This window comes from Gopherus flavomarginatus, chromosome 7 (genome assembly GCF_025201925.1).
Source record: "Gopherus flavomarginatus isolate rGopFla2 chromosome 7, rGopFla2.mat.asm, whole genome shotgun sequence".
In the NCBI taxonomy this organism is placed as follows: Eukaryota; Metazoa; Chordata; order Testudines; family Testudinidae; genus Gopherus; species Gopherus flavomarginatus.
Genome location: NC_066623.1, coordinates 48,641,747 through 48,653,881, shown reverse-complemented (window position 1 = coordinate 48,653,881; position 12,135 = coordinate 48,641,747). Strand labels below are relative to the sequence as shown.

Sequence of the window (12,135 nt, the reverse complement as noted above, 5' to 3'; positions counted from 1 at the left end):
CCCTAACCTATGTCTGAGTTATTGAAGTCTTCAAATTGTGCTTTGAAGACCTCAAGCTGCAGAGAATCCACCAGCAAGTGACCCATGTCCCACGCTGCAGAGGAAGGCGAAAAATCTCCAGGGCCTCTGCCAATCTGCCCTGGAGGAAAATACCCTCCCGACCCCATATATGGCGATCAGCTAAACCCTGAGCATGTGGGCAAGGCTCACCAGCCAGCACTCAGGAAAGAATTCTCTGCAGTAACTCAGATCCCATCCCATCCAATATCCCATCACCAACCACTGGGCATACTTATCTGGCGATAATCAAAGATCAATTGCCAAAATTAGGCTCTCCCATCATACCATCCCTTCCATAAACTTATCAAGCTTAATCTTAAAGCCAGATATGTCTTTTGCCCCCACTACTCCCCTTGGAAGGCTGTTCCAGAACTTCACTCCTCTAATGGTTAGAAACCTTCGTCTAATTTCAAGTCTAAACTTCCTAGTGTCCAGTTTATACTCATTTGTTCTTGTATCTACATTGGTACTAAGCTTAAATAATTCCTCTCCCTCCATAATATTAATCCCTCTGATATATTTATAAAGAGCAAGCATATCCCCCCTCAGTCCTTCTTTTGGCTAGACTAAACAAGCCAAGCTCTTTGAGTCTCCTTTCATATGACAGGTTTTCCATTCCTCGGATCATCCTAGTAGCCCGTCTCTGAACCTGTTCCAGTTTGAGAGAGTTAGAGAGTTTAAGATAAAACTGTATGCAGATGACTCCCAATCACAAGCCTTACACAGCAGGTGGGATTTTACATATTAAAGTGCCCATCTTTCTATTTCATCCATATTAAAGTCTCTCTGCCTCTCGGTAGCTGGCTGCTATGAGTTATAGTAATGTGGATTTTAATTCTCCAAAGAGCAGAAAATTAAAGGAAATTATGAATCAATTTACATTTCAACTGATTCATAAACCTATACGCTCTGAGAAATGAGTTGATTTGAAATAATTAAGGTTTAGAAACTCTGCATCACCTCTCTTGCTAATTTCTCAAGCTGTGTGCTGTCTTTTTGCTGTCTTCAATGCAACTTGCTTCAGCATTTCAAACTGTATGTCGGGTCATCCTTTAAAGTTCCCAAGCAATCAAAAGTGATGTGTAAATAATAGAATAATAATACTACACATTATCACTCTAATATCAGGTGCAGAATGCCCAAAGAGAACAGGGTTACAGGAAGTTGAACCTATTAGATATTATTAGATGGGGTTGGATTCAAGCATAGGCTACTCACCCAAGCAAAAGTAAACCAGAGTCTAAGCTTCTTACATCCCATGCATGGCCTACCTAAATGGGGCTTCTCACCCACTTCCTTGGCTCCTGTGATGTTCTGTACCTCAAGGGAACACCCAGCACCTCCATGTTCATCCTTATAAAATGATTGTGTGGTATCCAATGCAAAGTTTGTCATGTCAGGTGTCTTTGGAAGGCTCATGATGCACTGAGCATTGTTGTTATAGTAATGTTATAGTGATTGTTGTTGTAATGTTATAGGATGTAATTTCATGTATATAGTTATGAGGTTGAAAATGTGTCTTCATGGATTAAAATAATCCCAGGCAAAAGCTCTCCAAGACCAGAGGAGCAGTTCACACCGTATCAGGGCATGTATAGGACAAACCCAGCACAGCCTCGCAGAGACAAAGGACACTACCCTAGGCAGCAACAAAGGATCTATTGGACTTTCGAGTGAGTCACCCCACTTCCTTTGGTCAGGTTGGGACTGTGATGAGGTAATGCTCACCTGACCCTGAAGTGTGCAGGGGGGCAAAGCCAAGAGGGAAGAAAGAACATGATAAAAGGGAGAGACATTTGCCATGCTCTTCCTCTCTGTTCGACCTCCATCTACAGACATCACCACCAGTCAACTGAAGTGCTGATCAAAGGAGAGAACCTGGCTGAAGAGGAATCAGTCAGCCTGTGGTGAGAGGCATCTAAGTCTGTAAGGGCACTGAAAGTGTTAAGATCAGCCTAGAATGCATTTTGCCTTTATTTCATTTGACCAAATCTAACTTGTTATGCTTTGATTTATAATCACTTAAAATCTATCTTTGTAGTTAATAAATTTGTGTATTTATTCTCTAACATCAGTACTGGGCAAATTAGTTGAAACAATAGTAAACAATAAAATTGTGAGACACATAGAAGAACATACATTGTTGGGCAAAAGTCAGCATGGTTTCTGTAAAGGGAAATCATGTCTTACTAAGCTATTAGAGTTCTTTGAAGGGGTCAACAAACATGTGGACAAGGGGAAGGATTGGGCAAAAAAAATCTGATGAGGTTCAACAAGGACAAGTGCAGAGTCCTGCACTTAGGAAGGAAGAATCCCATGCACCGCTACAGGCTGGGGACCGCCTGGCTAAGCAGCAGTTTTAGAAAAAAGGACCTGGAGATTACAGTGGATGAGAAGCTGGATATGAGTCATCAGTGTGCCCTTGTTGCCAAGAAGACTAACAGCATTTTGGGCTGTATAAGTAGGGGCATTGCCAGCAGATCGAGGGACGTGATCATTCCCCTCTATTCGGCGTTGATGAAGCCGCATCTGCAGTGTCCAGTTTTGGGCCCCACAATACAAGAAGAATGTGGAAAAATTGGAAAGAATCCAGCGGAGGGCAACAAAAATTATTAGGGGGCTGGAGTACATGACTTATGAGGAGAGGCAGAGGGAACTGGGATTATTTAGTCTGCAGAAGAGAAGAATGAGGGGAGATTTAATAGCTGCTTTCAACTACCTGAAAGGGGGTTCCAAAGAGGATGGATCTAGACTGTTCTCAGTGGTACCAGATGACAGAACAAGGAGTAATGGTCTCAAGTTGCAGTGGGGAAGGTGTAGGTTGGATACTAGGAAAAACTTTTTCACTAGGAGGGTGGTGAAGCCCTGGAATTGGTTACCTAGGGAGTTGGTGGAATCTCCACATTGCACATGCATGTGCATATCACGCCGAATGTCATTTTGTACATCTGTATGTGTCATTTTTAATGTCTGTCAGTTTGTACACACACAGGTGTGTCAGTCTGAACACATGTAACCAAACATGAGCATCAGATTGCATATTTGTATCAGTTTAAACACTTGTAGGTGTGTAAATTTGAACAAATGTCCGTTTGTGCACACGTGACATTTTGAACATCTCCGTTTTACATATGTATGCTTACCATTCAGATTGCATGTGTGTGCATGTCAGTTTAAACATATAAATTTGAATTTGCATGCGTCAGTTGGAAACTTTGTATGCATATATGACTTTTAACATATTGTTAGTTTGCACACAAATACATGTGTGAATTTGAATACATGCAGATTCCATACATGTCATTTGTATATGTCCATGTTTGTCAGTTTGTCAGTTAATAACGTGTCAGTTTGCACAAGTGTACATGGAGTGAGCAGCTGGCTAGCCCATCTAGTGAAGGAGAGGGATAGAATGGCAACCAGCCCCAGCCAGGGATCGGGGAGGGTACATGGAGAACCAGGTGAGCATGCAGGGATTGGTGTGTGCATGTCAGGTTGAATTTTTACTCAGAGATGATCTCTCATGCAGTGGGGCAGGCAGCTTCGCCCTACAGGTTTAAGAAATCAGAAGGCAGGTAGAAAAGCAAATGGTTCCTTTTAGTGTTAATCTCATGAGTGATTTTAGGGTCTCACTTGTTCCTTTCATTTTTAATGCTTGGTAGGCCATCTGGGTACCTCATGCTCATGCAGGGGCAGGGGGGCAGCTCTGACTACACCTTCCTTCACTACATAAGCATGTAGTCCAAGTGACAACATAGCTCCATTACTGCTCAACACCATAACTCACCTGTGAAAGACTCATGACTTTCCCCTGACAGTAACAACTCCAGTCTTCCTGCCTGCTCATACCTCCTGCTGCCACCTCTCACCAGCTCATCCCTCCTTAGGGTGACCAGATGTCTTGATTTTATAGGGACAGTACCGATTTTGGGGTCTTTTTCTTATATAGGCTCCTATTGCCCCCCACCCCATTCTGATTTTTCACACTTGCTGTCTGGTCACCCTATTCCTCCTAGTTGTGTTACTGATCCTTCCCCTCCCTATTAGCCTTTTCCTCTCCTTTCCAGAGAAAGGCAGTTCTACTGTTCCCTCTTGCTACTGTCAGGACAAAAGCTAATAAAGGGCAATTACTGGGTTCGTTATGACTGCAAAATGAGAACGTTATGACAAGATCACAACTCTGCAAATTACTAGTTTATTTTATCTGTGAACCATTTGGAAACATCAGCTGTAATTATCAGGTTCTCTGAAAAATACACAAGGAGGTCGCATTTGAATGGCTATACCAAAGCGCCTTGCTCTAGTTTGTGTTAGGAGCAGAAACTATCTTTAGAGCTGCAAAACACTCTCCCATACAACTTCCCTTTGCAGACGCTCACAGTTTTTGCAAACATTTTCATTTTTGGAATGAGATTGCCTGTGTCCATTGTTTCATTCCAGGTCAGAGAATTTATTTTGCAAAAATGTGAGGACAATCACTCCAGTCCCTTTGGCACTATTTCATTAAACTAGATTTTACTAGCAGGTGTAGTTTTTACAGCAACAAATCAAAAACAGCTCTATTACAGTTGACTTGCATATAAATAGCCCTTAATGAGCAGTAGTATCTCTGCTAGGTTCACCAGAAAATCAAAACTAAAATAGGTAATGTGACAGACCCAGGCCAGTGGGGTGCAGGAGTCTGGTAGACGGCAAATATACTAGTCACTGGGTGAGAAGTTTTCTGTTCCCTGAGTGACCAGAGCAGGGTCTGCACTAGAGTAGTCAGGAACCTGCTAGAACCAATTAAGGCAGACAGGCTGATTAGAACACCTGCAGCCAATCAAGGCAGGCTAATCAGGGCACCTGAGTTTTAAAAGGAGCTCTCTCCAGTCAGATGGGGAGGAGCCAGAGGAGAGGAGAAGAAGTGCGTGTGAGGAGCTGGGAGCAAGAGACACAAGGAGCTGAGAGTGAGAGGGTATGCTGCTGGAGGATTAAGGAGTACAAGCGTTATCAGACACTAGGAGGAAGGTCCTGTGGTGAGGATAAAGAAAGTGTTTGGAGGAGGCCTTGGGGAAGTAGCCCAGGGAAGTGTAGCTGTCACACAGCTGTTACAAGAAGCACTATAGACAGCTGCAAATCCATAGGGCCCTGGGCTGGAACCCGGAGTAGAGGGCGGGCCCGGGTTCCCCCCAAACCTCCCAACTCCTGATCAGACACAGGAGGAGTTGATCCAGACTGTGGGGGAGATCACTGAGGTGAGCAAATCTGCCAATAAGCGCAGGACCCACCAAAGTAGAGGAGGAACTTTGTCACAGTAAGTGATTTTTCAGTCACTTCTTACATACCCAATGGGGATCTGCTATAATCTTCGCAGTGCCTAACACAAAATGCCCCCCTTTGTAACACCATATTATGTATTATACCTGGGCCAGGATCCCTTCATGCCAGGTGCTGTGTGAACACAGAAAAAAACAATGGTCTGTGCCCCAAAGAACATGAAATCTAGGCTTGTTGTCACTGCAAAGTTAGCCGGAGTTATCACTAGAGGGTTGTCCCTACCTCGTGTCCTGTGCATACACACACAAAAATACCCTTGTGTACAATGGTACTTTTAACTTAGCTGCCTACCAAGGGGGTAAAGGCTAAAGCTCGAGTCAGCACAACTCACCAGCTGCTAACATGACCGACCTGTAGTATGGATACAGGCTAGTGCCACTCAAGTGACACTGATCCTCCCACACCTTCCCACAATTCCCCCATCTGCCCAGAAAGGACAGACGAGCTTGCCCACAATTCACTGGGACAGAATTCATAGAGTGGCTCAGCTTCCTTCAGTGCAAAGAACAAGGATGTGCCCCCAGAGGTCTTATGCCACATGAGTGAGCGCATCACCAGTGTGGGCACAGCAGTGTGAGAGACATTTCACAGCATGGCCGCCCTCACTCGAGGGAAGTAACCCAAGTGTAGGTAACTCAGGGCTGCTCAACACTGCGAATTTACATCAGCCTAGCTACATTGTCCAGTGAAGTCTACCTAAGCCCTGGTGTAGACAGTGCTAGGGCAATGGAAGAATTCTTCCACCAACCTAACTACCACCTGCCAGGGAGAGGGATTACCTACACGGATCAGAGAACCCTCCTGTCAGCGTAGGTAGTGTCTACACTGAAGCAGCTGTGCTGCTGTAGCATTTCAAGTGTATACCAGCCCTCAGTTAACTCTGCAGTGAAGAGAGACTCTGAGACATCACTGTCTCTTTGCTCACCCTGATAGGTGCAAATAATTTTCAGGATCACAACATTTCATTGATTCACACAGAGCTAAATCCATATAACAGCAGGGACATGCACAACAAGTTTCAGGAACATTGCCCAGCTCTCACCAGGACCTGCCACTGGTGCTGCTGCATTCTGCAATAATTGGCTTTTCTAAGTTTTGTGGACAAGGAGTGGGGAAGGCAACTGCCCTGTTCCCCAGCTCTGTGGGAAACTACTCGCAGGCAAAGGTCAGCAGCAGGAGAAGGAATTTGCCCTTCCGCAGCACCATTCCCCCAATCAGGTGTGAATGCCAAACACTAACTGGAAGCCCTTCCAGAGTGATACCACCGACCAACCAGGGGTTGTTTACACCCTTTTTCTGTAAGCTAAACATGCAATTGGAATACCACAAATTACCCCTTCTTTAAAGGTGACCCCCCCCCAACACGAGCTGCTGCACGTGAGACTGGCATGCTTAACTCAACACAGATTTGGGTGGTTTGCACCTTTAAGGCAGCCTCTCCCCACATACCCCAGCAGCAGCCAGACACCACTAAACCATATAGCTCCAGGCTATGACCCATCCCTTTCTTACAGCTTTGGGCAAAGGGGACCCAGGGTGACAACATATTGTAACTGACCTCCTGCAGTGTGTGAGCACCTTGAGCCACCAGGTCCCTCCACTGGCTGGCAGCTGCTCCATGTAATCTGAGCTCAGAGGCCAGCACTCCCAACATGGGGCTCTACAGGTTCCTGCACTCCCTGGGGCGCTGGCACATTCCCAGTAACAGAGGACCCCTTATGGGCTCTATTGGCACCAGGGGCTACTACCCCCGAAATAAATTTTTTAATGGTTCCCAGTGTTTATACTACCAGTGAAAAAGGTCTGCAGTAATTATTTTGCATACACAGCAGTTTATTTGAGAAGGAATTACACAAGCAATGAAGGGTTACATTAAGCACATAACTTCTATGTTAGACATTTAAGAACTATACATTAAAAGCTGTACATTTTTCTTCGCGAGCCCTTTTTTTTTACAAGCATACACAAACAGGCCCTGTGCTAGCCTTCCACAATTCCTGCTTGGCAAACAGAGAAGGTGGTTACCAATTCTATGGACGACTTCTTTTCTCCAGGTCTGGTCTTCTCAGCCCTCTGGTCTGTTTTGGATTTCCTCAATGCCTGGTCTATACTACAGGGTTAGGTTGAATTTAGCAGCATTAGGTCGATTAAAAATGAATGTGTCCGCACAACCAACCCCGTTCCGTCGACCTAAAGGGCTCTTAAAATCGACTTCTGTACTCCTCCCTGGCAAGGGGAGTAGCACTAAAATCGACTTTGCTGGGTCAAATTTGGGGTAGTGAGGACACAAATCGACAGTATTGGCCTCCAGGAGCTATCCCAGAGTGCTCCATTGTGATAGCTCTGGACAGCACTTTGAATTCCGATGAACTAGGCAGGTACACAGGAAAAGCTCCAGGAACTTTTGAATTTCATTTCCTGTTTGGTCAGCGTGGCAAACTCAGCAGCACAGGTGACCATGCAGTCCCCCCAGGATCGTAGAGCATAGAATGTTTCTACGCTCCCCCTATCATCTCTGTCCCTGAGGTTATCACAGATTAGAAGGCAAAAAAAACTCACTCGCAATGACATGTTTTCCAAGCTCATGCCGTCCTCCCGCATTGATAGGGAACAGCTTAATGCATGGAGGCATTCAGTGGCAGAGGCCAGGAAAGGACATGATGAAGTGTCTGTTGGGGGAGAAAACAGACATGATTATGAAGCATCTGTTGGAGCTGCAGGATAGCCAACAAGAGCACGGACTTCCACTGCATCTGCTGTAAAACCACCTACCCTCTTCCCATGTTCCATAGCCTCCTCACCCAGATGCCCAAGAATGTGGGGGAGGGAGGCTTCAGGCACCCAACCACTCCACTGCAGAGGATGGCCAAAGCAACAGAAGGCTGTCATTCAAACAATTTGATTTGTAGTGTGTCTACAATAAGCAATGTAGCCTTGTCCTTCCCTCCTCCCCCATCCCACCCAGGCTACCTTGTCCGTTATCTCATTATTTTTAATTAATAAAGACAGAATGCATGATTTCAAAATAATAGTTACTTTATTTCGAAGGGAGGAAGGTGGTTGGCTTAGAGGGAACTAAAATCAACAAAGGGGGTGGGTTTCCATCAAGAAGAAACAAACAATTGTCACACCGAAGCCTGGCCAGTCATGAAACTCGTTTTCAAAGCCTCTCTGATACACAGCGTGCCTTGCTGTGCTCTTCTAATCGCCCTGGTGTCTGGCTCAAAACGATTGTCTGCCGTTGCTTTCATGGAGGAAGAGGCAACTGAAGAAATGTACCCCAAACCACCTGCGACAATGTTTTTTGTCCTATCAGGCATTGGGAGCTTAACCCAGAATTCCTATGGGCGGCAGAGACTGTGGGAACTGTGGGATAGCTTCCCACAGTGCACCGCTCTGTAAGTCGATGCTAGGCATGGTAGTGAGGACATATTCTGCCAACCTAATGCACTTAATGTGGACATATGCAATCGACTTCTATAAAATCGACCTAATTTCATAGTGTAGACATACCCCAAGGCAAGGCCTTGGCTGCCTGGAAACCCCTCTGGCTCACAGTCCTACTCAAGCCCACTGAGCAGAGTGTTGGCTACTCTGTCTAGCAGCTTTTTTAAACATCAATTAAGGAATCTCCCTCTCTCTCCAGTAATTTACTTTGCTTGATTCTTATACTCTTTTTCCTCAAAGGAGTCACATGTTTTAAAAGCAGGCCCAGTGAGCATGTGATTATTAATTTGCTCCAATTAGTATTTTAGAAGGGGCTGAGGAGGGGAGTATCAAACAAAGATTACTTCATACTTACTTACTCATCAATCATTCACTCTGGTTCTCTGCGTGGTGTTTTTGCTGTAGGGTTACTATAACCAGGTTGACCTGTGCGTCATGCTGGAACTTTATGCCTGTGCTATTTACTTTTACATGGGCCCATATTTGCCGACCAATAGGTTCAATATTGATCGCACACATAGACTTTGCCAGTCCTTTATCAAATCTGCTTCTGTTTAAAGGGACCCTGCTCCTAGGATCCTTTGCAGTTCTTCAGCCATGTTTAAGTCATGTCAAGTTATGCTTACATCATTAATTCAGAAGGGCCACACCAATTTGGCACCACCCCAACAGTCCTCCATTCAATATTCAATTACCAAAGATAATTGTAATATCTCAATCATATCTCCAATTTGTACACTATTAGATTATGTGTCTCCTTTTTTGTTTTTTATAAAACATAAAGCATTATTTAACGATTATTAGTTGCATAATTTAACAATTTAATTTTATAAGTTTTTTGAAAAGCTTGGGGTTTTTTATATTGCTTACACATTTGATATCTACAACAGAAACATACAAATAATAATACAGCAGTTTTAGAAATTTAAAATAACGTTACCAATTTAACTTTATTTTATGTTGTTACTTGACATATATTGTACCAAGCACACATCTGAGATTTTATTTTTTTACAGCTTTTTAAACAATTTTATACTTTTGAGCAAGCATACCTTTTATAGATATTATTAATTAAGTTGACTGTTTTATTTGGTCCAGTGTGCCTTGATTAGTTTGTATTTTTATATTTTAATTTGTATTATTTTACTTGATTTTTTTTTAATTTGGCGATGTTAATTTAGGGTAAGCTATAAAGGTTTTAGTTATTTGAGGGTGCCATTGATGTTGTTTGTACTGGAAATGAGTTATATTTTTATGAGTACACTGTATTTTTTGGTTTATAAACCAAGTTTGGTTGTTTATTGTTACATTACCCTTTTTTATGCTAATATATATTTTGGTTTATTTTATATATTTTTACCAACTATTTCTTACTGTACATTTAAGGTGAGATTACCTTTTTTTATTTTAAATTTTAATTCTTTTATTAACCAAAATACTCCATTTTTATTGGTCATTTAGTATTTGCCTTTATTTTAATTTAAGTATTTTCCATAATTTTTTTTGGTACTATTTTATAGTACCCTGTTTTATTTTTTTAAGCACTGGTATATATTACCAGATACACTTTCTGTGCCTTTTTATTGCTATTTTATTGGAAAATAAAAGAGTGCATGTGCATATAGTACATGTATGCACTTTCACCTTCCAGGTATTTTGGAATGATTGATTAATGTAAGAGTAGTAACTTAATGCCTAGGTAAGACTTTGGGGCCAACGAGAGGTTTTTTCTTTTTCTTTTTTTTTTTTTTGGCTTTGTTTTAAGATTTTTTAATTTTTTTTAAAGATTTTTTGGCTTTTATACAAACTTTTTTTAGGATAATTTTGAGCAAATAGTTTTTATTTGTGTAACAATATTTAAAACACTTTTTCCAAACAGTTTACTTAATTTTATTACAGAATATGTTATTTTTTATTTTTTATTTTTTGTTTTTTTAATATGTACTGACTGCATTAGTTGCTTTAAAGTCTCTGTTATTCTTTCCCTTAAGGTAGAGTGGCTCCATGTGTTTCCCAATCCCATCCAATGTTTAGTGTTTTTATATGTTTTTTTACATTCCAGACATTATATTGTGCAATCCATTTAGAACAGTTAGGCTAATGGGTGTTAATCATCCAATTTTTAGGGAATAAGTTTAGGAAAACTTTACATTTGGACCCATTATATATGTATTTGCATCTGTGGTTACAGTTTGGAATTAACCATTTTATATGTTCAGGGGAACAACTGGTTATATTATGATGATTCTAGGCTACTTTGCTTATATTAACCCATAACCTTTTTTACATTGTATACTTCCTATATATGAGGTATGGCATTTTAAAGCACATTGATGTTGTTTAGGACATTTTTGTTTAGATACTTGCTTCCTTTTCTGTCCCTACTTCCCTTGCCCGAAATAAGCAAACAGAATATAACCAGTAATCACTTTGTCTGTTCTCCAGCCACCGCAGTTAAAACTCACTTAAAATCACTACCAGTATCTCAAAGCAATCAGCTGTGCACAGACCCTGCTCGACTATGCCACTATGACAGGTGAGATCACAGAACCCCCATGGGAGCTGCCACCTGATGTGCCAAGACTACTTCTGCCCCTGCTTTCCCTGCCAGCTTGGAACCCCACCACCCTGTCTTGCTGAGGCAGACACACCTGTCTGCTCCAACACATACCCAGAGTCTGAATTACTTGCCCCAAAGCTGAAGACTTAACTGAAAGCAGCTAACAAAAGTGTTCTTATCTTTAACATTCAGGTCTGGTCTACACTACGCGTTTATACCGAATTTAGCAGCGTTAAACCAAATTAACCCTGCACCCATCCACACAACGAAGCCTTTTATTTCGATATAAAGGGCTTGTAATATCGATATCTGTACTCCTCCCCGACGAGGGGAGTAGCGCTCAGATCGGTATTGCCATTTCGGATTCAGGTTAGTGTGACCGCAATTCGACAGTATTGGCCTCCAGGAGCTATCCCACAGTGCATCATTGTGACCGCTCTGGACAGCAATCTGGAGTTGGATCCACTGGCCAGGTAGACAGGAAAAGCCCCGTGAACTTTTGAATTTCATTTCCTGTTTGCCCAGCGTGGAGCGCTGATCAGCATGGACTGTATGGGAGATACTGGATCTGATCGCTTTATGGGGAGACAAATCTGTTCTATCAGAGCTCCGTTCAAGAAGTCGAAATGCCAAAGCATTTGAAAAATCTCCAGACAGAGGCCACAGCAGGGACTCAACACAGTGCTGCGTGACAAACGTAACGGAAAGCCAAAGAATCAAATGGACGCTCATGGAGGGAGGGAGAGGGG

General features: G+C 42.6%; 1 long non-coding RNA gene across 1 annotated transcript in view; it reads right to left on the bottom strand.

The window, feature by feature from the left end:
- Window positions 1-7,365: 7,365 nt before the first annotated feature.
- LOC127055927 (uncharacterized) overlaps window positions 7,366-12,135 on the bottom strand; it is a 45,108-nt gene continuing 40,338 nt past the window's right edge. The window contains exons 2-3 of the long non-coding RNA XR_007775668.1: window positions 7,939-8,048; window positions 7,366-7,489 (exon numbers count right to left, since the gene is read on the bottom strand). This is a non-coding gene — a long non-coding RNA (uncharacterized LOC127055927). The remainder of the gene's footprint in view (window positions 7,490-7,938; window positions 8,049-12,135) is intronic.